This window comes from Castor canadensis, chromosome 13 (assembly GCF_047511655.1).
Source record: "Castor canadensis chromosome 13, mCasCan1.hap1v2, whole genome shotgun sequence".
NCBI lineage: Eukaryota > Metazoa > Chordata > Mammalia > Rodentia > Castoridae > Castor > Castor canadensis.
Window position 1 is genome coordinate 32,031,444 of NC_133398.1, and position 24,324 is coordinate 32,055,767.

The 24,324-nt window shown below is 37.8% G+C and overlaps 1 protein-coding gene across 6 annotated transcripts in view; it reads right to left on the bottom strand.

Annotated features, from left to right (window-relative positions):
- Plppr1 (phospholipid phosphatase related 1) overlaps window positions 1-24,324 on the bottom strand; it is a 275,350-nt gene that overhangs the window by 60,022 nt on the left and 191,004 nt on the right. The window contains exon 1 of one of the 6 annotated variants that reach the window (XM_074051361.1): window positions 17,625-17,763. The exons of the other annotated variants lie outside the window; for them this stretch is intronic. The gene's annotated coding sequence lies outside the window, so the exon portion shown is untranslated. Of the gene's footprint in view, window positions 1-17,624; window positions 17,764-24,324 lie in introns of those variants that run through there. 6 annotated transcript variants of the gene reach the window in all.

Below are 24,324 nucleotides of genomic sequence, written 5' to 3' on the forward strand. Positions count from 1 at the left end.
AATCTTTATAGGCTAGACACTGTAAGTACTGCTACATCCTTTATTAAAACAAACTGAGTTGATTTGGGTGCTAATCTGAGATTTCTTGAGAGAAGCATCAGAAGCCAGAAAATTAGTGCCAAACACCAGGTATATGTCAAACCCCTCAGCTTCTTGGTAAAAATAGAGATGAAGGAGTTCTTTTAGTTTTTTTTAAAGATATGAGCATGTCACCAAATTTTGTTGTTATAACAAAATTAATTGCTACAATTGGACAGATGGTGGATGCATGGGTGGATGGGAGGAAGGCTGGACAGATAGTATGACAACATACCACCTGAAGGGAATTCTGAGAGACACGTGAGAGACAGAGGAGGGACGTGTCAGTAGTAGTGACATGGAGCTGGCTGTCAGTGTGACATGGATAGGTATAGCCTTTGGAGCTTAAAGGCCCAGGGTCAATACTACATGGACCATTTACCATCCATACTGCAGCTTTAAGCAATAAATAGGACCACTTTGAATCTCAGTTTTTTCATATATAAAATAGAATTAGTCATATCTACATTTATGAATATTAAAATATGTAGCAGTCCTGTTTAGCCCATGGCTTGAGGAAAGGGAGTTCCTGGCCTTCCTCAGCCTCCCATCACAGGAAACAAAGCACAAACCTTCTTGGGAACCCTAATAAAAAAAGAGTTCTAGAAACCCTACTGGCCAATCAGAATGCTACAAAACTTAAGGTGTTGCTCAGCAAATCAATATGCAAGACCCTGTTGCCCTGTGGGGGAAGGGTGGGCTGCAAGGCCCTGGTCTTGACTCAGGAGGATGACACTGAGAGCTGGAGAAAGGAGCACAGGCTGTGCTCAACCTCTTTTCAGGGGGATACCCTGAGCTGCTTCTAAGGGTACTAAGTGTGTCCTTGGTCAGGACATTCCACATTTAGCCATCATAGTCAGATGATACAAAGGAGACCCTAAAAGGGATGGGAGTAGAATCTAAACACGAAGGCCTGAATCTTGGTGTTTGTTCTGCCACTTTTTGGCTTTGCCATTCTCAACACATGACTTTAGTTCCTCTGATCCTTTGGTCCACGTGGGAGGAAAAACCCTAGTGGGTATGAGATAATGTGAGAAATTGAATTGCATAAAAAGACTTGGAGAAACCCTTTAAAGAAGGTTCACCACACAAATATGTATATTAAATGAGTAAGTTAGCAAAAACAAATCTTGTCAATATGATGGATAAGTATTTAAGAATAGATTTGAGAGGTGTATATTCTTATATTACTGGGATTTCCTTTCATCTATGAATGCATTTAAACCTGTATACTATACTAATTGTTCTCCATAACAAAGTGCAGTGATGTTATAGCTAGGAGAGGTTCAGCCAGAATCAATCTCCACTCTTCCTTCTCTTCATTTTATTATAGTAGACAGAATTCTGAGTTGACTCCCAACATTTCTGTCTATTGATGTACAATTCTCTGCATGGCCCCTGTCTTTGGGTATGGGCAACACATATGAATATACTGATATGTCACTTTTTAAATGATATTCCATTATACAGAAAAGCAAAAGAATTCTGATGACGTAATCAAAGTCCTTAAAAGACAGATTATCCATAGTGGGTCTGGCTTAATCAGTTGAGACCATTAAACAAAGTCAGAGATTTGAAACAACAGTGACACTCTCTCATGGGCCTTTAACAAGTCAACTGCCATACTGTGGAGAAGACTATATGGCCAGAAATGGCAAAAAGCCCTAGAAAATGAGGGTCTCAAGCCTATGATTGTCAGGAACTGAATTCTTCTACTAGTAAGCATGGAAGACGACTCTGAGCCCTAGTGAGTTCACAGCCCCACATGCTAACCAGGATTTCCACCCAGGGAGAGACTGATTGGAGGAACAGCCAACTCACACCTGGACTTGTGATCAGAAGAAACTGCAAGATGATAAGCTTGCGTAGTTTTACTAACTTGATGGCAATTTGTTTCCTAGTGTAAAAAACTAATGTAGTATGTAAGGGAGAAATTCTCCAGTGATGTCTATAACAGTTCAGACCCTCAGGGGCTCCATTAGTGGGAGGAAACTCACAGATTTTGTGCTTTCTTTGAATCCTATGCACACAATGAAGCCTGGTCTTGTCTTCCCTCTGCTGAGGCTGAGGCTCTGGACCTTCATGGTACAGGGTCTCCTGTTACTATTTTTCTCCTATACTCCCTGAACTGTGGCATCATTTTTTGTTTACTTAACAAATATCATTCATTTATTTGGGAATATTTAATTTGGTTTCTAATTTTAATTAAATAACTACCTTAAAATCAGTCATAAATGCAGAGATTCTGACTGGATGAAATAAGCAGAGTAACCATACTGACTTTTGATTTTTTAAGCACATCAAACAAATCTGACATTTTGGTTATTCCTTGTAGGCCTAATGACAATGATCGATAAATACACATTACACTTCTACTCAAGCTTTGTGAAAGACAGCTCATTGACCCTAGTAGCTGATATAATTTGAGAGATTCACACAGACCAGAATTTTTCTTCCTTCAGAATTGCATATTTAAACTCATACTCACCTTCTCTTGAGAGACTAATTCTTCGGCCACAGTTGACTCAACTAGGGGTCAATAGTCAATATGTAGCCCAAAGTAGGCCCATGAGATTCCTCCAATAATTTGAAGCAAGATTCACAGATCTTAAATCTTTCATTGACCTATAAATTTAGGACATATAAACCCAGGAGCTCCAGAGCTGCCTCATATGGCCATCTGAACCTGGAAACAGTGTGAAAGCTGATAGATTGAGTGTGGAGGAAAGAATGAAGCAGGCATGCAGAGTAAAGAGACTGTAAGGCCTGGGGAGAAAGAAGAAGTTTGGTTTTGATGGCTGTTTAGTTTCTCATTGCAGTTTATGGTGAGGTCAGTTGATACTCCTTAGATTTCATAGAAATCTCTTTGCCCTTGCTAAAAAATTTCCTTTTGACTTCACATGGCCTAAACATCTCATCCTGTGCTTGGAGGAGAGGGCATTTAGGGCTCTGGACTGGGATCTCAGCTCTGCACCCATAAGTATTCTGAACTTTGACTTTCCTAGTGCTTGTCTTCTTTGAAGGAATGAGAACCACTGGGTAAGCTAGAAGGATAACAGGTGCACTATGGGAATGTCATTCTTTAGATGCTAATACCAAAGGTAGCACTTTTGTCTTGGGAAGGAAGGGGGAGAAGAGTGCAGATGAAAGAACAGAGCCTTTGATATGCCAAAAACCATTGAAAAAAATGAGGAAATTGAAGAAAAATAGGACATTCCAAATATCCACAATACTTATACCTTTTCAAAGGAAATAAGATATGTATTATTTCTGACAGCTGAGAAGTGTGCAGTACATGTTAAATGAGTAAGTAAGTTTAATGGGGTTTGAGTGGGAATAGATAAGTCTCATTAATCTACAAGGATGAAGCCTTGTCAATTTTTAAAGAGCCAGTTGAAGAAATGGCACTTACAATTTCTAAAGGAAATGTAATTTTCTTGCCATCTTTAAAATTTCCATCATTTATAATTGAAAGCGGTTTTCAGTAAGGGAGAGATATAGACTTAATCAGCCACACAGGCACTGTGGGAGCAAAACCTGACATTACAAGCAAATCAAGACCCAGTATTGAATCATCATTGATGTGGCTTTTGCTTTCTGAGTTCCTAATTGGCTTCAGGAAGGCTGGCAGGACTTTCTGCCTAAAGTATGGCTCTCTAGTCCCTCACTCACCCTAACAAATCATTTTGAATCTTGCCTAGGTAGAAATAAAAAGAGAACTTTATCATTAGTTCCTTTGGCCTGGTCATTTTGCAAAAATATCCATATTAAAATTTTAATGTGTGATGTTGCAAGTCCCAAGTGCAGGTAATTTATTTAAGGATTTAAACATAAATGTAATCCTTAGTTGAAGGGGATTAATCTACTAGTTTTTTTCTGCTGGAGTATTCTCAGGGAATATTGGTATTATGAGTTCCCAGAAGTATAGTTTGGGGCATACAGTCTTTTAAACTTATTTAAGCACAAACCCCACCCTCTTACCCTTTCTTCCCATGGTACAATTGTCCTTAACTTACAGAATATGCATGAAACTCAGTTTGGAAAATACAGACAGAGTTTCTTACTGGGAAGAAGGGCAAGGAAGAGTGGTTACAAAAAGTAAAAATATAGTGTATTTTTATTGGGTGTATGAGTGTTAGTAACAACCTGCTTATGTGTAGTAAATAAGGGAATAAAAGCTGCTAACATCCAGTTTCTACAAGAATGAATAAATTTTCTGTCCTTGATTATTGAACCAATGACAACAGTCACGGTTACAAAAATGGGACTCCTTTGTTTGCATCATTTTGAATATCTCAGATGCCATCTGAGATGTTATCTCAGTTTAGAAACAGGGATGCCTTAATTGGGTTCTTGGTACTTCAGTACCCATATGCCATCACAATCTAAGATTAGAGAATTAAAGAATATGGCAGACAAGAACAGCATCAACCATAGCATTTTTAGCAGTGGGTACCACCCATGGAATTTCTGTGATTACAACTAACCTTCTCTTGTAGCTTATAAGCAATTGTATGCAGCCATAAACATGTCAGTGGAAGTTGCTCATGTGATCCCCCTCCAACTCTTATATGGTTTGGAGGCTCTCAACTCCACACAAACTCTTCCTGCTTATCCCAGGCAGTCAAGTTCAGCATCACCATTGCTATCTCTATCTCTGAATGATTTAGGAACAGGTCCTAAGGTTCATCTGGACATGGTTTTAATGTGATCACACCATTAAATGAAAGTGTAAGCAGGCACCTACACAATCTTTTAAAAAGTAAACTCCTGAGTTTCTTCACATTATTATATAAAGCACATGTATGCTATTTCGAACCTAGCAAAGCTATTTGGAGGAAAAGTCTTGAGTAAGGACGCTAATTTTGGATGTAGTTCAAACACAGTTGGGTGAGAATCATATGGTGGGAGTTGGATCCCAAAATAGCACAGGGAGAAGTGGGAAAGGAAATTAGGAAGAAGAGCAACAGATGCCTGTCATCAGATGAGCAGTTTAGCAATGGAATCCAAGACTTGGACCACCCCCTGTCCCCCACCTCTACAAGATGATCTCTGGTTGTGTTATCTTGGGACAACATTCTCAAAGCACACTAAGCAAAATTCCAAGGATGCTGGGATGCTTTATGAAGTCATAAGAAATTAATAATTTGCCTTTTCTAACTTGTACATTCAAAACTGTGAAATCTCAAAGAAAATGCCATATTGCTTTTTGATGGAAGTTCACCCATTTTCTCTTATTAGTCCCACAGATACAATGTTGGAAAAAATTATTCTGTTTTGTAAACACAGAGCTAAGTGTTTGAAAATGTAGCAATGATAATCACACCCTGTATTGTGTTGCTATTATTTAATTGCCCACATCTCCTTGCCACTCAACTGCCAGGTCCCCAGGAATTCATCTTTGAATCCCAAGTAGCAAGAATGGAACCTGGTAGTTATTCAATAAATAATTATAAACACACTAAAGTAGAAGTATTTCTTAAGTGAGTCTTCAAAAGCAAAAGACATATGGGGTAAAAATGAAAAGATTTGATTACATCGAAATTCAAGGTATTCTGTCCAGTCAAACTTTCAACAAAGTCAACGGAAGGGTGACAGACTGGGAGAGATTATTTGTAATATTCAAAACATAATATGATTAATACCATACTAGATTTCTACTTAAATATTAAAATCACACTTCTCCTTTGAATTTATGAGAGTTCTTGTTATTTATAAGAATTCTTTTCTTATGAGCTTTTAAATTGGGGATCTGTTTAGGAAAAAAAGGCACTGAAAAATGATTTTACAATTTCACATAAAACTAACAATATTCTGCATGCCTGTGGGAGCAAAATGTTAAAGATTCAAATGGAAAAAGAAAATAAAAAAAATGAATTAGAACTTCTGTGTTTGCTTTAAAACAGTTTTAACCAAACATACTTGCAATATCATTTTAATTTCCCTGACAGAAAGGAACATGATTCTGTTTTCTCTCTATGCATTACTATGTTACTTGGAAATTAGGCAAAGGAGAAGAAAAGTAAAAAACATTCTCTCCAAACCAACCAGTTTGTTTTTCTTTCTAATTAAAACAGGTAAACCTCAACATTGCAGAAGACTTCAATCTCCTCATTTTCCTTTAAGAAATTACTGGTAATTTCTTATTTCCATTTAAAATCACTCACTAGGTGGCCTCTAAGGGAATGTCACTCCCAAATACATGAGAAGATCTTGCATAAATGAACAGGCTGGGACCTCACTCACACTCCTGTTGGCTGGCAGATCGCAGGTGCTCAGGCCTGCACCTGCTTCACTCTGTCTTCATCTAGAGGAAGCCAATTATGCTAGGGAAAGCAATCAAGTGAACACTTGAAATGTGGCTGGTGCAACTGTGGAATGGAATTTTAAGTATTTCATTTTAATTTATTTAAATTTAAATAGGCATGCATGGCTAATGACTACATAGAGGGCAGACTTTGATGGCCTTGTATTAGCAGGGAGGCACTATGAACCAAGTATATGTCTTGAATCTTTTTATATAAATTAGAAAATAAGCCTTCAGAATTTTACTCAGTAAAGGTGAATCACTAATAATATTTGGTGTATATTTATTCTTCCAGGCTTTTTTATTTCTCCCCATATATACAAAATACGCATAGCCTATAGACAGATTTAAAGTCTATAAAATAGAATTACACCATACATGGTGTTCTACAGCTTGATTTTCTCTTAACAATTGTGACTATCTCTTAACATTGTGACTATCATTTTATGTAAGTACAGAGAAATTGTGTACAGCTATGTACATGAGCCTATATGTTCTTGCTTTTTATCAACTAATTTTATTTATTTTTTTTTGTCATTTCTAGCCAAGGAGTCTTGATTAACTCACATGTATGTTCAGGGACCAGATTCACCTTTGGGGTTATGATGTTGCATGCATTAAGACCTCTAGCTTAGGATAAAGGAAGAGAAGTAGGCAGAAACTAAAAGAGGAGAGCTTTTGATACTAGATGGAGGAATTTAAATTTTGTTTTAAACTTCAAGGGAAACACCAAAAAATTCTGAGCAGGAAAATAGATGGATCAGACCTATCACTGAAGAAGGTGAGCCTGACAGTAACCCATGTGAGACTGGAACAAAGAACACAGGCAAAAAAAAAAAAAAAAAATCAGATTTGGAACAAAAGTTTGCTTATAGGTCAGTTGCCAGGTACTCAGAATGCCTTTAATAAAAAGCAAACAGGTTGAAACAGTAATAAATAATTTCCCAACAAAAGAAAGCTCAGGACCAGGTGGATTCAATGCTGAACTCTACCAGACCTTTAAAGAAGAAATAAACCAATGCTCCTTAAACTAGTCCATAAACTACAAGGTGAAGAACTTTTTCAAGCTCATTCTAGCACAGCCAATATTACCCTGTTACCAAAACTGAATAAATATGCAACAAAAAAGAAAACTATAGGCAAATTTCCCTAAGAGACATAGACACAAAAATCCTCAAAAAAGTACTTTTGAACCAAATTCAACAGCACATTAAAAAGATCATACACTATGATGGAGTTGGTTTCATTCCAGAAATTCAAGGATGGTTCAATATATACAGATAAATAAATCTAATGCAGCATATAAGTAGAGTCAAAGACAAAAATCACATGGTCATTTTAATAGATGTAGAAAATGCCTTTAACAAAATTCAATACCCCTTTACAATAAAAGTCCTGAGGAACTTAGAATATAAGGAACACACCTCAACATAATAAAGACTATATATGACAAAGCTGTATCTAACATTACACTGAATGGGGAACACTAAAACCATTTCCTCTAAAATCAGTAACAAGACAAGGACGTCCACTGTCCTCATTTTTATTCAATGTAGTACTTAAATTCTTAGACAGAGAAAAAGCAAGAAAAAGAAATAAATGGGATACAAATAGGAAAGGAAGAAGTAAAATTATCCATTTGCAGACACTATAATTCTATACTTAAGAGACCCTAAAGAGTCCACCAGAAAACTGTTAGATATGATAAGTATTTTCAGCAAGTAACAGAAGACAAAGCAGCATACAGAGATCAGTAGTTGTTCTATATGCTAATAATAAACAGACTGAGAAGTAAATCAGGAAAATATGTCACGATAGCTTCAAAAAATACCTAGGAATAAACCTACCTAAGGAAGAAAAAGATCTCTATAATGAAAACTACAAAATACAGACGAAAGAGATTGAAGAATACTCTAGAAAATGGAAAGGTCTCCCATGTTCATGGATCAGCAGAATTAATATTGTGAAAATGGCTGTATTACCAAAAAGAATCTACAAATTCAATGTAGTTCTCATCAAAATTCCAATGTCACTCTTCACAGAACTAGAAAAAGTAATTCTAAAAATCATACGGAAGCAAAAAAAAAGACCCTGAATAGCCAAAGGAATCCTGAGTAAAAAAAAGCAATGCTAGAGGTATCGTAAAACCTGACTTCAATTGATATCACAGTGCCTTAATAACTAAACCAGTATGGTACTAAAACAGACGCATAGACCAGTGGAATAGAATAGAGGACCCCAAGATAAACCCACACAGTTATGGCCCCTGATTCTGAACATTGGTGTTAAAAACATACAGTGGAGAAGATACAGACTCTTCAGTAAGTTGTGCTGAGAAGACTGGATATCTACATGTAGAAGACTAAAACTAAATCCATATCTTTTACCCTACATAAAAATCAATACAAAAATGGATCAAAAATCTTAATGTAAGACCTGAAACTTTGAAACTACTAAAGAAAAACAGGGAGAACATGTGAAGATATAAGAACAGGCCATAACTTTCTGAATAGTTCTCCAATAGTTCAGGAAATAATAAAACCAGGAACTCTGCACAACAGAGAAAACAATCACCAGAGTGAAGAGACAGTCTACAGAATGGGAGAAAATCTTTGCCAGATATTCATCTGACAGGGGATATTTAATATCCAGAGTACACAAAGAACTCAAAAAATTAAAACACCAAGGGAACAAATAATCCATTTAGTAAACAGACAAATGAATTGAACAGGTAGTTTTCAAAACAAGAAGTACAAATAGCCAATAACTACATGAAAAAATGTGTTCTACATGATTAGCCATCAGGGAAATGCAAATCAAAACTACATTTACATTCCATGCATAATTTCAAACATAAAGTTTGAGATGCCCTATGCAAGAAAAAAAACAATAGTAGTTTGGAGTCAACAGAACTACGAGTGACAAAAGCATACACTATCACTACCCAAAACCCATAATTATGATAGACACACCAATATTTCTTGAACTTCTTCCTATTGGTCCAGTCATTACCATTTGATTGGAACTGGGTCGCCTCTGATAACATAAGTACTACCTTATTTTCAGATATATGAAGTAGGTTCTGAAACAGATAAATATCACAGGGTTTAACATAATTACTTGAATGATTCATGTGCTCATAAAAGTATCCCAAGCTCCTCAGACAAAAAAATTCTGCTTTCACATATCTTCTCCAGAGAGAGGCACACAAAAGGCAAGCTAGCATGGCATTTGCTCACCAATGGTTCATGTTAATTTTGGAGAAAGGCAGATGGCTTCAGTGGAGATGAAGATCTCTTGCCACAGGCCAGTCCCCAAGTATGTCAGCTGTTGGTGTGCCATGGAATTTGGTGCAATCATGGTGATTCTACTAAATTCAGAGCATTGAGTGGAACAAAGGTTTCTCAATTTATTTTATTTTTTCCTCTAATCTTGGTTTAATTGTCCCCAACATACCTTCTTGGGAAGATGCTCTATATCCCTAAAAAATCTTTAAGACCACTTTTCAATTTGAGTTTGGGTCCATAAAGGGCTTGCTTCTTCTATATATATTTGGAAGGCATGCCCAGGTCAGCCACACGAACTCAGAGCTTGATGTCATTCGAACAAATTCACTTAGAGAAGCAGATACTGAGCAGATACAGCATTTTTTGTTATGCTCTTTCTAAATTGAAACAAGGTAAGAACAGGCATTAAGCAACTAAGATATCTGAATTAAAGGATATATTCTAACACATACAATAGGGGGAAAGCTCTTGAAGTCATAATCTCCAGATTCTTATGAAAACTGTCACTGTGATTGTCCATGTTTGACCAGCAGTTCAGCAAAAATAATTTAAACCTCTCTTTTTCACTGTTATCCTCTTGGATTGATTTTTGTTCCCTTTGAAAGTGATTGCTCCAATTTAAAGCTTTCTGAACATGGTACAATGCATAATCTGTTTCACTTGGCACTCAAAATACTCCGCCATTCTGCCAGGGCTCTTATGACTGAGCATGCCTTGTCCATAAACATTTATTCAATGAAATGTCAAATTACTTTAGAAGACATTAATTTTATTATATTAATATTATCCTCAGTATGTTCCCCACTATACCAAAGGTACATTTTGTAGTATGTCAGCAAAGCAGAGATTATTTCCATATTATAGTTATATGATATGTGTAAAAAATCTGATATCCTGGTTAATCACATATCTGGAATGAAAAACTGAATTTAACTTTAAAAACTTCACAGAAATAAAAAGCAGATGCCTTAACACTTATTTATAGAAGAATCTAATGTTCAAATTCAGAGTGTAACAACAGAACTAAGCAGAACAGCAATGCCTAAAGCAACAAGCCTCTGGAATAATCCTGCTTGGTATCAGATGTTAACTAATTTAGCATTCTTGGACAACCTCTTCATTTACTATTTTTTCTCTTCCTGAATCAGATTAAACATCATCAGATTCCCTGAGCATATCTCAAACATTGAAAGCAAGCAAAATAAAACTCAAAGACACAACCCTTCCTTGATTTTATTACTACTATTAGCTATAGCCCAATCTCTCTATTTTCCTACATTGCAAAGCCACTCGTGGGTTAAGTTCATTTGCTCCCTTCACTTTTCTTAAATTGGACTCATTAAAGGCATTGGTGACTTCCTAATTGAAAAAAATTCATAAAGTACTTTTCAGTCCTAAGCTTATTTTTTGTCCCTGCAGTATTTGACAGTGTCTCTTCTCTTAAATTTCTCCCTTCCTTGTGTGGTTATCTTCCTAATTCTCAGAATCCATTTCAGGTCTCTTATATCAACTATTTTCAGATACACATCCCAACTAGTGGTGTTTTCCAGGATTTTACTATTAGCCCTGTATTCTTTGTTTACTGTTTGTGCTGGGGGAATGCATGTACTCACAGGATTCAAACTATCTCCTCTTAAAGATGTTGAAATCTTTATTTCTTACATAAACCCCTTTTTGTGAGCTCCACATCTTTTTTTTTATTGAACTTCATTAACATCAACTAATACTTTGATGATTCAAAGTTCTATAAGTCTAGCCCAGACCCCACTCTTGTACTCTAGACCTTTAGTTTTAAATCCACACACAACATCCTCCATAGACACTTCTTAGGTACCTCATACTCAAAATTGTCCATTCTGAATCCTAACATGCCCTCCCTCCACCTGAAACCTCCCTGTGCAGTACTTTCTCCTTCAAAAATCCCATCATCTATGCAATTATTGCAGCCAAAAAATGGCAATCATCCTTGAGTCCTCCTTCTTTCTTTTTCCTCCATACTTCAAGACTGATCAATTCTAAATCTCTCTCTCTCTCTCTCTCTCTCTCTCTCTCTCTCTCTCTGTCTCTCTGTCTCTCTGTCTCTCTTTCTCATCTGCCTTTGTAGCCCAGACTGGTCTCAAACTCATGATCCTCCTGTCTCAGCCTCCAGAGGGCTGGGATTACAGATGTACCACCACAATTCTTACCCTCGACATGACTCAAAATTGTTCCTCTTCAAATCTGCTGCTCCTTAATTTAAAACTTAAGCCCTTTTGAGCCCTAGCAAGCCTCTTAGCTGGATTAGTAACTTTTGGTCTTGCTCTGGTCTAGAAGAGTCCATGTGCCACACTACCACTAAAGCACTTTTTATGAAACACAAATCTTTTGATGTCCTTTTTCTAGAGAATAAAAATCCCGACTTCCTAGTATACATCCAAAATCTTGATGTGCTGGTTCCCCCAGCCTTCCCAACTTTATCTCACAGCTTCCTTCTCCCTTCATGTATCCAAGTGACAAATCTCACATTTCTATTTATACCTACATGTGTCTTGCTTTGCTATATCTCTGTGCCTATTCATGTGTTCTTTCTTTTGCGTCCATTTTTTTTTCTTCCTTTTCTTTGCATGATAAATTTCTTTAAGGTTTGATTAAGGTGTTCACAGGCACTGTGAAACCTCCTGTTTTCTCCAGGCAGCGTTAGAAACTTTCTCTTTTGCATTCACTTAGAGCTTTATTTTCATTTTATAGTGCATAGTGAAGAACAGAAGTTTCTTATTTGCATGTCAGTCTTTGTTGTTGAACTGTGAGTTCCTCAAGGGAAATGACCAAGTTCTTTTATCTTTGCAATCCTAGCTTTTCTAGGTCCTGGTATACAGTGAGCACTTAGTCAATGTTTATGGAATAGATTAACCTGAATGAACACTGAAGAGTCCCTTCAGAGACATTTGTGTTCTCCTTGGCTCTATCAATAGTTCTGGCAGCTATAGAAAATGATAGTTCTGCTTTTCTCTAGGATGATCAGCTTACATTTAGAACATTCTGTTTTGGTGTGGGGCTGATGTTAGATTAAGGAAGATATAAACTGAAAAACATTAAAAGGAGAACAATTAGGAACCCAAGATCATGTCAAAAGAATTGATGATTAAAGAAACGAGAATTATTTGCATAAGGTACCATGAATCAAAAAGAAAATTAATAGTACCTATTCTAACAGTACTGTGTGCAAGCATTCTTTTTCTGTAAAAATAGTAGGTTAAACAAGTTTTTGTTGCTTCTCCCACAGAGAAGTGGAATATAATTCTCCTCTGAAGGTGGAATGAAAGGGACACGGCAAGGCTTCTAAGACCAGGTTGGAAGAAACAATTCAGCTTTTGTCTTGGTGTCTTGAAGTGTCTCTTTTTGGGGCACCTACACTCAAAACCCATTTAGTATGCTATGAAAAGTTCAAGGCACTTGAAGAGGCCTCAAGTTGATACTCTGTTAGTCCCAGCACAATGCCAGCCTGCTTGTCAGCTTCAACTGACAATGATGAGTGAACCATTTTGGACACAGCCTCGTAGAGCTTTTAGGCAAACAAAGTTCCCACCAACATGTAACTGCAATCACATAAAAAACATAAGCAAGAGCCTACCACACGGTCCCTTTTGGGATTCCTGATCCACAAAATCTTTAAACTATTAAAGTGAGGTATTTGTTACATAGATTAAAAAGCTAAAACAACAAATATAAATGCTGACGGTTAAAGAGTGGCAAAATCACCTGGCAAAAACTGAGATGTGTTCCTTGAGTTTCCCTTCAAGTAAGTCACATGTTGGGATTCAAGCTATTATCATTATTTATTTATTTTTTTTGGTAGTGGTATTGGAGTTTGAATTTAGGGGATTCGTGCTTGCTAGGAAGATGCTCTATGGCTTGAGCCATGCCTTCAGCTCTTTTTGCTCTGGTTATTTTTGAGATAGGGTTTCATGTTTATGCCACAGAGTCTAGACCACAATACTCCTACTTACATTTCCTGTTGTAGGTCCACTGATAGGAATATACCACAACACCCAGCTAAAGGCTGAGCTGAATCTTCACAGACTTTTTTGCTCCTGCTGACCTCAAGCCACAATTCTCCCAATCTCTGCCTCTGGAGTTGCTAGGATTACAGGCATGAGCCACTTTGTCTGAATTTGAGTAATTCTTTAAACCTGCTGTACCAAAGATTTTTTTATAAATACTGAAGAAATAGGAAGATAAATATGAAGACATTTTAAAAGACTCCCCCCTCTTAAACATAAACATAATATAGGAGGAATTACATTACCATAATTAAATGTTAGCTCTGGTTCCCATTTTGTCAGGTATAAAACTCAGTTGATACCTCAAAATTGTTTTTCTAATAAAGCCAGCCAAGCATGAAATAATTTTGTAGATGCTTTAGTAAAGACTAATAGAGGAAATTACGCTAATGAGAGGCTAATAAGGCAGACGGAGATGACCTGAGAAGCACATGTCTTTTAGAGATGAGGCTGGTGAACGGGTGCCTGTTATGTGAGGGGTTTATGTTCTCATGTTCTAAGGAAAGGTTTAGGGAAATTTATCAGCAGGGAGCATTGGCAGTCTATCAGCAGGAGAATTTGACCTGGAGACTAAGTGCTTTTGGTAATTCTCAGCACTTTAAAAGGATCAACAAGCCAGAGAAGATAGGAAACTATTTTTCTTAGAAAAAATCTGCATAGAAATGTCATTTGTTTTAAAAGAAATTTTAGGAAATGAAAGCACAGCATGTACATATTTGGTTTTTAGTGATAAATGAAAGCTCCCAGAGGCTTAGAAAATTTTTTTGAGAGAAAGGAAGAGAGACTAATATCACGACAATCTCAGATTCAGCATTTCCCATCTGAGAACTTTAGAAGAGAGCTGAATTTGCATCCTGGTGAGCCAGCATCAGTAATGCTTACAGTTTACATTTAACTGCAATGAGAATGAAATGAACCAGTTCTCTCTCTTAGAAACTTCCCAAATGCAACAAATGCTTGCCTGTTTTTCTTTCTCTCCCTCTGTCTGTGTAGGCAATGCCATACAGTCATGAAAGTAATGGAGGAAAAGGGAAATTTGCACCTTTGGAATACACAGAATATGTGATAAAAGCTGCACTTTTTTTCACCTTCAAACACAAAAAAACTCTGTAATCTGTTATGGATAGAAAGATAATTAAACACCAATAAAAAATAGGGGAATTTTTTCCCATATTTATCATGACATGAATGTGACATACAGATATAATTATGAGTTATTACATTCTATAGAAAAATTTGATATCCCAGATTTCTTGACCTCTATCCTCAAAAACATTTTAGTTTCATATCATGGAAGTTAGAATCTTGAGAGAATAAAGTTTGGGATCTTGAGGAACAGCAAAAAAGAAAGATACATTAAACCACACAGGTGCAGGCATAATGGTGCACACCTATAATCCAAGGTATTTGGGAGGCAGAGAGGGTGAGAACTGCAATTCAAGGCAAGCCTGAGCAAAAAGTTAATGAGAACTCTTCTCAACAAACATGCTGGGTATGGTAGCTCATGTCTGTAATTCCAGCTACACTGGAGGTGTAGGTAGAAGGATCACAGTTCTAGGTCAGTCTGGGCAAAAAGCGTAAATCCTTATCTAAAATACTAAAGGCTGGGGACATGCCATGTGTCCCACTTAGCAAGGACAAAACCCTGAATTCAAACCCTAATATTGTCAATCAATCAATCAATCAATAAATACACATACACCTATGGTATTCTCAGATACAAGTCTATTCAAAGCATGAGAAGGCTAATTTTCATCCACTTTTATAGTTCATTCAGATTTTTGCTTCCATTCATTTAATACACATGTGGGAAGTCCTTTCTGAGTAGGTGGCAGACACAGGTCCTTTGGGACCGTAATCTAAACTCACAGAATAGGAGTTTTTAGTTGAATTATATAGATAGTATTTCAATTTAAAAAGTTCTTATAGCATTTATCTTAGGTAAACAATTTTTCTTTAAAGAAAAATACACTTGGAGATAATATAGTTGGAGAGAGGGCATAACTCCAAGGGCATTACTGGTAGGAACAAGGTATAAAAGAGAGGGCTACAGATTCTGTATTTTTAATGAATTATGAATTTGGAAATGAAGAGAGGAAAGGCAAGGAGAGGGGAGGGGAGAGGAAGGAAGCCAATGAGAGGAAGGGAGAGGAGAGAAGCCAATGAGAGGAAAGGAGAGGAGAGGAGAGGGGAGGAGAAGAGGGAAGCCAATGAGAAGAGAAGGGAGAGGAGGGGAGGAAAGGAGGGAAGCCAATTAGACAGTTCTTTGTGGTCACAGAGTCAGCAAAATCTTTCCAGATGATGCAAAGGTGAATATGGAAGACCCCACACACCTGTATCCAGTCTAGTATGGTAGTAAATAAAAGTAAGTGCAGCCATCTGTTGGTCAATAAAATACTAAGTTGTAGTTGCCTTTCAGTTCAGAAAAAGATTCTGGGCTTAATCTAACGTGCGTTGAAAGCTATTTTAACTCTATCAGGAAAGATTAATCATTTGCATAAGTAATAAACGTAGATTCTGAATTCATGGATGCTGATCTGAATGAGAGGGCAGTGGTTGGAGCAGGTACAGAAGCTGCTCAGTGCCAAATTAGACACACGTTTATTTCAGCTGAGATACAAAAAGCCAACAGAAAGTAAATGAAGCAAAGGTCCCTAAGAACAATTGGGCATTTACCCTATAGCCACTTTATAAGGTTGGGTGCATTTTATCCTCTTTTATAAATTAAGAAAACTGAGAGCCACAGAGGAAAAATAACTTGCCCAAGACTTCATAGCTAGAGTGAGGTAGTGATTGGGCTCAAATCTAGTGTAATTATAATCTTTGTGAAACTCCAGATGTGGTTCAGCAGCCAGACAACTGGGGAAGTGATTACAGGCCCCGAATATTTCTCTATCTCAAGCAGCCCTGAGCCAGACAAAGCCCAGATCTGTAATCAGATCAAAGTCCGGGGTCTGCTACTCATTAGGTGTATGTATGACCTTGGGCAAGTTAAGTAAATTATTTTCTAACCTCAGTTTCTTTATTTGTTTAAAAAAAAGAAAAGGAGTGGGTGAAAATAAGAGAATTATTTACTCAGCCTGAGGAAAGCTCCCCCAAGCAGAACATTTTTAGGGACAGTAAAATGTAGCCCAGGGACACTGGACTTCAGTTATCCATACAGTAGTTCAAGGTCACTGTTCTCTTGGACCAGTTTCTTGCAGAGCTAGGAGAACAGATGAGAGGCACCCTGGAGTGTCTCAGTGAGGCTTGGAAGCCAGTACAGAAAGCTTTTGGATAATCAATTATTTACTTTCAAAGACATTTAAAAAAAAATACAGCACCACAAAAATTGGCCTCCCACAAATCAGTTCAACTTCCTGTTCTCAAGCAAATATTTTGTTTAAACACCTATGGCCATACTAAGACCTCTTTTCCATGTCAATATGCTTCTGCAAACAGAAATGCTGAAATGCATATTTGTGTAAAATCTTTTTTGTTTACCTTTGAAAGTGTAATGCTTTGAAGATTACATTTTAATAGGACATCTGGTTTCAGGATCAAAAATAGAAACTTGGAAGCATAAGATTAAATACATAGAACTATATAAGAAGGATAATGAGGGAAATTTGGAGTGCTGTGAGTCACTGAATTGGAATAAACTTGGTAATCCCCTGATGTTGCCTACAGTAACAAGAAAGAAAAAACCCTAGTCTATTTACAGCAAGTAGATCAGCAGTGAGTGAAGTTCACTGAAAACAAAACAGGAAATACCTGTGTGTAGCTCTAAAATGACTGCAGTGATAGATGAATCGTCACCTTGTTCTTTTGTTTTGTTTTCCTGTGAGACAGGGTCTCATTGTGTAGCACTGTCACGAGCACTTATGGTTCGTTACCAATCCAGTACAGGTGAGCAGTACTCAGGAGACTTACCTCAGAGAACAGGATTTTATTCAAACAAATCCACGCGGCACTCTCACACGAATCCTAATGTCCCGTCCTCTGCTACCCCAGCCAGCCAGGAACTTCTCAGGCCTTCCCCAAGCCTCGCTCCCCATGCTACATCTTCATAGCGGATACGGGGAATCCTTACAGCCGATCTTAGTTGCTGGTGGATCTCGCGGTTCCCCGGGGACATCTGGTCATCGGGAGAAGGGGCAGTGCTCTCAAGCGGCAGCTGCCTCTGCATCGGAGCTTCGGGACCGGCTCCGACAGCGTCTCCAGCGTTCGGGAGGCCAGCAGTGAGTGGTAGCCAGGCTCGGGTTTTTATGCTTGGTGGGGACCTCATAGTTGGTGTTATCAGTCTAACCACCCTAGGGTTGGCTCATTTGCATATCGGCCTATTATTCCCTGGCTTGGTTTCTTAGTCTTAACACACACTAGCTAATAATTCTTATTACAACAATTTTCCATACTTTAACACAATACAGTCAATCAATACAACAGCAATCTTATGTGTGTTCACCGTAAGCCCATGCTGGCCTCAAACTCACCATCTTCTTGCCTCAGCCTCCTGAGTACTGGGATTACAGATGTGCACCACTGTAGCTAGCTAGAATTTCCTGAATAATAAACTCAAGAAAATTTGACTTTGGTAGTGACGTTTCAAAGCAACTGAGCAACTTTGGAATGAAAAACAAATCATCACAATTGTTCTGCAGTTTCAAAGTGTCTTGGTAAGGCCAGAATAATCAAAAGCACACTCAAGATATTTTTAAAAAATCAATGTACAATCTTCCTCAAGGTTGTTTTCAAAAGTACATAGGAAAAGTAAACTCTTGAAATTGAGAAATTTTGCTAAATTCCTGTTTGATGTATATGGCTTATCTGTTTGTGAGCAGAAAGAATATGAAGCTTTAAAAAAAAAAGAAAAAAAAAAAAAGGCCAGGTGCTGGCAGCTCACCCCTGTAATTTAGCTACTTGGAGGCTGAGATTGGAAGAATCCCCATTGGGGACCAGCTGGGGCAAATAGTCCCTGAGACCTCATCTCCAAAATAACCAGAGCAAAATGGACTGGGAGGTGTGGCTCAAGTGGTAAATAAAGCACCTGCATTATAAGTCCCCGCTCACAAAAGGGCAAGTTCAAACCCCAGTGCCCCCTAAAAAAAAATCCAATTTATAGACAGGAGATATGAGGCTATAGATGGTTCTCAAGCAACCAATGTCCTCTTCTGAGTATTCTTTATGGGGACACCATTTTCTCTTCCTTTACTTCATTCTTCCTCCAATGGTCATGGCAGTGAAAGAACAAAGCCTCAGGGTGGGGTTGTAGAGAGAAAACAGGTTTGTCTGAAAAAAATGTTCAGAGTTGGACAAGTCCAAATATCTGTCCAGTGCTAACCAGCTATGTGAACTTGGGCAAGTCTCAGCAAAAGGGAAAATAATTCCCACTATGAAAAAGGAAAAGTGTCAAGAAAAATTCTGGCACTGACACCTAAATCTCTTCCTTACCAATCCTTTTTGCTCAGTAGATTAAACATTAAAATGCAGAGAGTACATCAGAAATTACAATGAAATGAGAGAAAATCACAACAGAGAGTGACTAATTTCAAAAAGATGCTCCTTAAAAAACACACCTCAAAAAAGTCTGGTGTTTTTGTTTCATTTCTTGAATGACCAGCTTTTGTGTTTGGCAGTATTGGCACTGAAGAGAGCAAGTAAATACCACCCATTTCCCCACCAAGTGCTCTGAATTGAGAGAGAGAGAGAGAGAAGGTATAAGAGATCAAAACAGTCTCCCGTTACTTGTAAAGGCTGGGATAGAGGGTGTGGCTTAGGTGAATTTCCTAGTAGACAACCCCAGAATTGGGTAGCTTTATCTCCTCACCACAGTGATAGAAAGCCACAGTCCTTCCCACACAGAAGGAATGGACTAGAACACGTTTCCTGTGGTATCTGGCTCCCAAGATGAAGGCAGGAAGACGAAGTTCAGCCATGCATGCCCAGTTCTTTCAAACTTGCCTACTGTGTAACTTATTCCATCCCAGGGGACAACTGATTATAGACAAAACCAGGGTTTATACCTTTACGGGTCTCTGTTCATATTATACCCTGCATGGAAAATGTGTTTCTGTGAGCATCTGTCATCTCAATCCATTCTTGCTCAGCAAAATGAATTGGATTTTACAATAATGAAATTTATTATAAGAAACAGAACTCTGTATCAATAATCCTTAATGGTTAAGCACACCACATTTCAGCATCCTGATAAATACATCCTGGTTTTATTCTGGAATGGCTTGAAATGAATATTTGCTTTTTTCCCCTTTCCCTTTCTTAAACCTTTTTAATGCATTTAATTTCCAGAGATGACTGGATTGGTTCCAGGAGAGGGAGGGGAGAAGTCTGTTTGAATCTGTAATGATCTCTGACAGTGTGACACGGAGCACTGATTTTTACAGCAGTAGTCAAAATTACAGTAATTACAGAAAATATCCACATCTTTATAAACAGAGTGTTAACTGATTCAAAAGGGACTTAATGAGAACTTACAAGAGGAAGCTCACTTTTACCACTGAGTATTAAACATTAATTAAAGTCACAAGGCACTAGTTAAATTGCCTCTCCATTCAGTCACTTGGCAAGGCACAGAAATTGGAGAGACTAGAATCTGCTGAGTTTGCTGGCTGTGACCCTCCAAATGTGTTCTCTAAATTTGCGGTCAGTTTCAGTGTTGAATTTTACTTCCTGTTAAAGACCTTTTTAAGATCTTATTGCAGAAATTCAGAAATGAAAGCTTTCATACCCACGGCATTTTAGAATGAGATGCCTTATTTTTAAGTGCCCCTTTTATGACCAGTAAGAGAAGCCATATATGAAATGTAGCATAATCCCAACTATGAAATAAAACAAGCCTGGAAAACATTGGAAGGAAATAATTGAATGATTAGAAGTGGATTTGTTTAAATGATTGCACATTGGGCAATTTTTTCTTTTTCTTTTCTGCATTTTATGTGCCTTTGTTTTATAAATAGGTAAATTTTAACATCTAAAACTGCATATTGTCATGGAAGACCTAGTCAGTGTCCCCAAATTGTTTTTAGGATACCCTGGAAAACTGGTTATTGTTTGTTTCTTTTCTAAGACTTGGGGCTATGGAAAATTGATGGAAAGAAAAATTATAAATACAGCTAACATTTCAACCATATATAGCATTTTTTTTGAGACAGGGTCTTGCTATGTAGCCCAGGCTGGCCTTGAACTTTCAATACTCCTGCCTCAGCTTCCTGAGTACTGAGATTATAAGAGTTAGCCACCACATATGCTGCATTTTTAAGAAGTGAGTGATTCCATATGAACTTTATTTTCATTTTAATATATAAGTATGAGTGACTATCTCTGTGGTTTGATTCAATGTCAAACCTCTGATGCAATAACAAATAAAAAAACTTCTAGAAGTAGACCTAACAATTTGTTCATTCTGAGTTTAGAACTGGCTTGAGTTTGACAAGGCAGGCCATTGGTATGTCCAGTTTTGTCAGATGAATCTCCTTGGAAAATAAACACAAAACACCTAACATTGATTCACAGGTAAATAACAGACTGACTTATGATAGTGACTCTATTTGATTACTTCAGTTCATTTATTTTGTATTTCTCCCCAGTGAGTTTCCATGAATTTATTGTTCATCTCTAGCCAACTCACTCTTCCCAAAATTTATCTGCTACCTCTACTTCCACACTGAATTGCTTATTTTACTCTTAGAATATGACCGTCCCTTTTTTATCCAGCACTTATGGTTGGTTCCACATTTAAATTTATTTATTTATTTAAACAGGGTCTCATTATGTTGTCCTGATTGGCCTTAAACCTGTTATGTAGCCCAGGCTGGCATTGAACTCTCCATCCTCCTACCTCAGCCTCTGAGTGCTGGGCTTACAGGTGGGTTCCACTTACAAATAATCTCATCTCCCTAATATAGCACACCTCCAACAGTTGCACTGGAATTTGCTATCAATTCCAATCTGTGTCCAACTTCTTCTGTGTTTAAATGTATTAACTAAATAATACTCTTTATACTTTCTGCTTCTTTATTTTCTTTCCTTTACATTGAATTTAACATTGTTTTATATATTTATTCTTTCATCAAGGTGTTTTTAAAAAAATGTTTTAGACGGTTTTTACATCACACTTTAAATTATGATATCTTGTCACCAGCCCTCTAAAGCAAGTATTACAACCACTGACAGATCAAGGAATTGAAGAAACTAAGATTCAAATAAGGGAACTGAAACTATCTCCTTGCTTTTACAATTCAGTATTTGTACCACTGTACCCCTGCTGGGAGTGACTGGCAGGGATAGATATTTGTGCCATACCTTTGGTCAGGTAGCCTGAGCTTTTGGACAAGGGCATTTGTAATATTATTTTTCTCACTATCTGGATAGGTGTCGCCTGTTCTCCCCAATAGGCTAGCAGGTCCTTGATGGTATGTGTGCATGTATTTCCTCACAGAGCAAAGTGGCTCAAACATACTAGCTACTCACCGTGAGTTTGTTTAATTGATCATATTTGAAAACAAAACAGCAACAAAACAAAAAAGCTGGGAACCTTACATATTCCAGATAACACTGGGCTTGTGTTTTATCAGGTCAAAGGAAGAGTGCTTGGGTTTAGAGGTGGTTGTTGTTGTTTAACCTTAAAATCAAATTATGTAGAGCTGCTGACCTACAGTTAGCTCCGAACTTCTTTTGTAAGAAAATGTAACAAGCAATGTCTTAGCTCAGACTATGGCATTTGTTGATTTATGGATGTCCTATGCATCTGTGTCTGGGCTGATTTCTGGGGCTGTGTTGCAGAATAAGACACAGACTATTTTTAATGAGCTCAAAGTCTAGCACGGGAGACAGAACTCCATCTCTTCAGAAACCAGCATCATCAGGGAAAAATCATTCATTTTGAAGTTGGTCCTTTTTATTCACTTTAAAAATGTTGATACAATTCAGTTATGGAGGCAAATGTAATCTCCATACCTGCCTAATGATAATTTTTAAAATATAAAACATAGCAGGTATAAATCTTGCTTATGAATTAGCATGTTAAAAAATCCCATTTCTCAATTTTTTTGTCATGTTTTGTGTTATGGTTAATTCCTATCATATTGGGCCATAGGAAATCTATTCTTAGTGGTAGTTATTGGGACTCCCTTACAGGCTCTCAATGCATCAGAGAGGCCCTTGTGGTGCTGGTCTATACTGGTTAGCTCTGCAGCTCTCGGTGTGCAGCTCACACAGTTCCTTAAAGTTGAGTGGCTGTGCTGCTTCTGTGCCACAGTTAGGGTTCAGGCATCTGGCAGAGGCTGGGAGCCCCAGAGTCCAAGATCTGACCTCCTTTGGTATATCATGTGGTATAACCTTTGAGTTCTTGCCGCCTTACCAAGGATCTGACATCTAGGAGATCATATGTCCCCATTAACTGAAAATTCTGCTTATTTTGTCCCTCTTTGCTAGTTTCGGGAAATATGTTCCTTCCATTTCCCTCCTGGCTCTCAAAAATACTTCTCTTCTTTCCCTGCCTCTCCAGATCTCCTAGTACAAGCACTTCAAGGACTGTAAACGTTAACAAAAGATAAGTGTTGTGCGGTGAAAACTGTCTCTTCCCTTCCTCAAAATTCGTATGTTGAAATCCTAGCCTCCAAGGGACGGTCGTAAGGGGTGAGACCTTCATGAAAGTGGAGCCCTCGCGAATGGAATTAGCATCCTTATAAAAGAGGTCCTACAGAGATTCCTTTGCCCCTTCTGCCACAAGAAGATGGCCATCTCTGAACCAGGAAGTGGGGCCTCACAAGGTACCCAATATGACTTCCCAGCCTCCAGAACTGTGAGAAACAAATTTCTGTTGTTTATAAACCGCCCAGTCTATGGGAATTTATTAGAACAGCCCAAATAGACTAAGAAAACAAAAAGTCAGTAATTTTAAGTAATGTCAGATATTTTCTTGGACTGTATTCCTGTGATTAAAAAAAGTACACTGAGGCCTTGGGCTTTTTTTGGTGTGGAAATAGAAAGGGGTGGTGAGGGAGGGGAATATACACACATGCACATGTGTACTAGTTAGTACTGACCAATTGTTGTTGCAACACCTGAGCAACAGAATTCCTGAGAAATTCACCTTTGGGAAAAAGTACCAGGTGCCTGCTTCTAGTACAAGTGGCTGATTCACCATGTCAGAGGGCCAGCACAGTATCTGAAATTGCAAAGAGTGAGAACAAGGCATGGGCTCTTTGCTCCTGTAGGAAGAATACTGAATTGGGAGTCAGGAAACCCGAAGTCAGGTCTTAGTTTTCTCATTGAATTTGTTGTGTGATCTGAGACAAGTAACTTTAATTTCTTTGGGTCTCAGTTTCCCCAGATGTGAAACAAGTAAAATAAATCTATGGATTCTAAAGGTCTTTCAAGACTCAACATTGGTAACTGGTTTGGCAGAACAAGAGAGGCTCTACTATATTTACAAAGCACCTTAATAATCACCAAATCACTCGACACTTCAAGTTGTATTGTTTGGCTAGATCGGTACAGGGGACTGTGGGGAAGTAATGTTCCCTTGGTGTATGAAGCCTCAAGAGCAAACGCTGTGTGCAAGCAAGGGAGTGACAGATGTGCTGTGTCCAAAGCACCTAACTCCTGTGAGCCC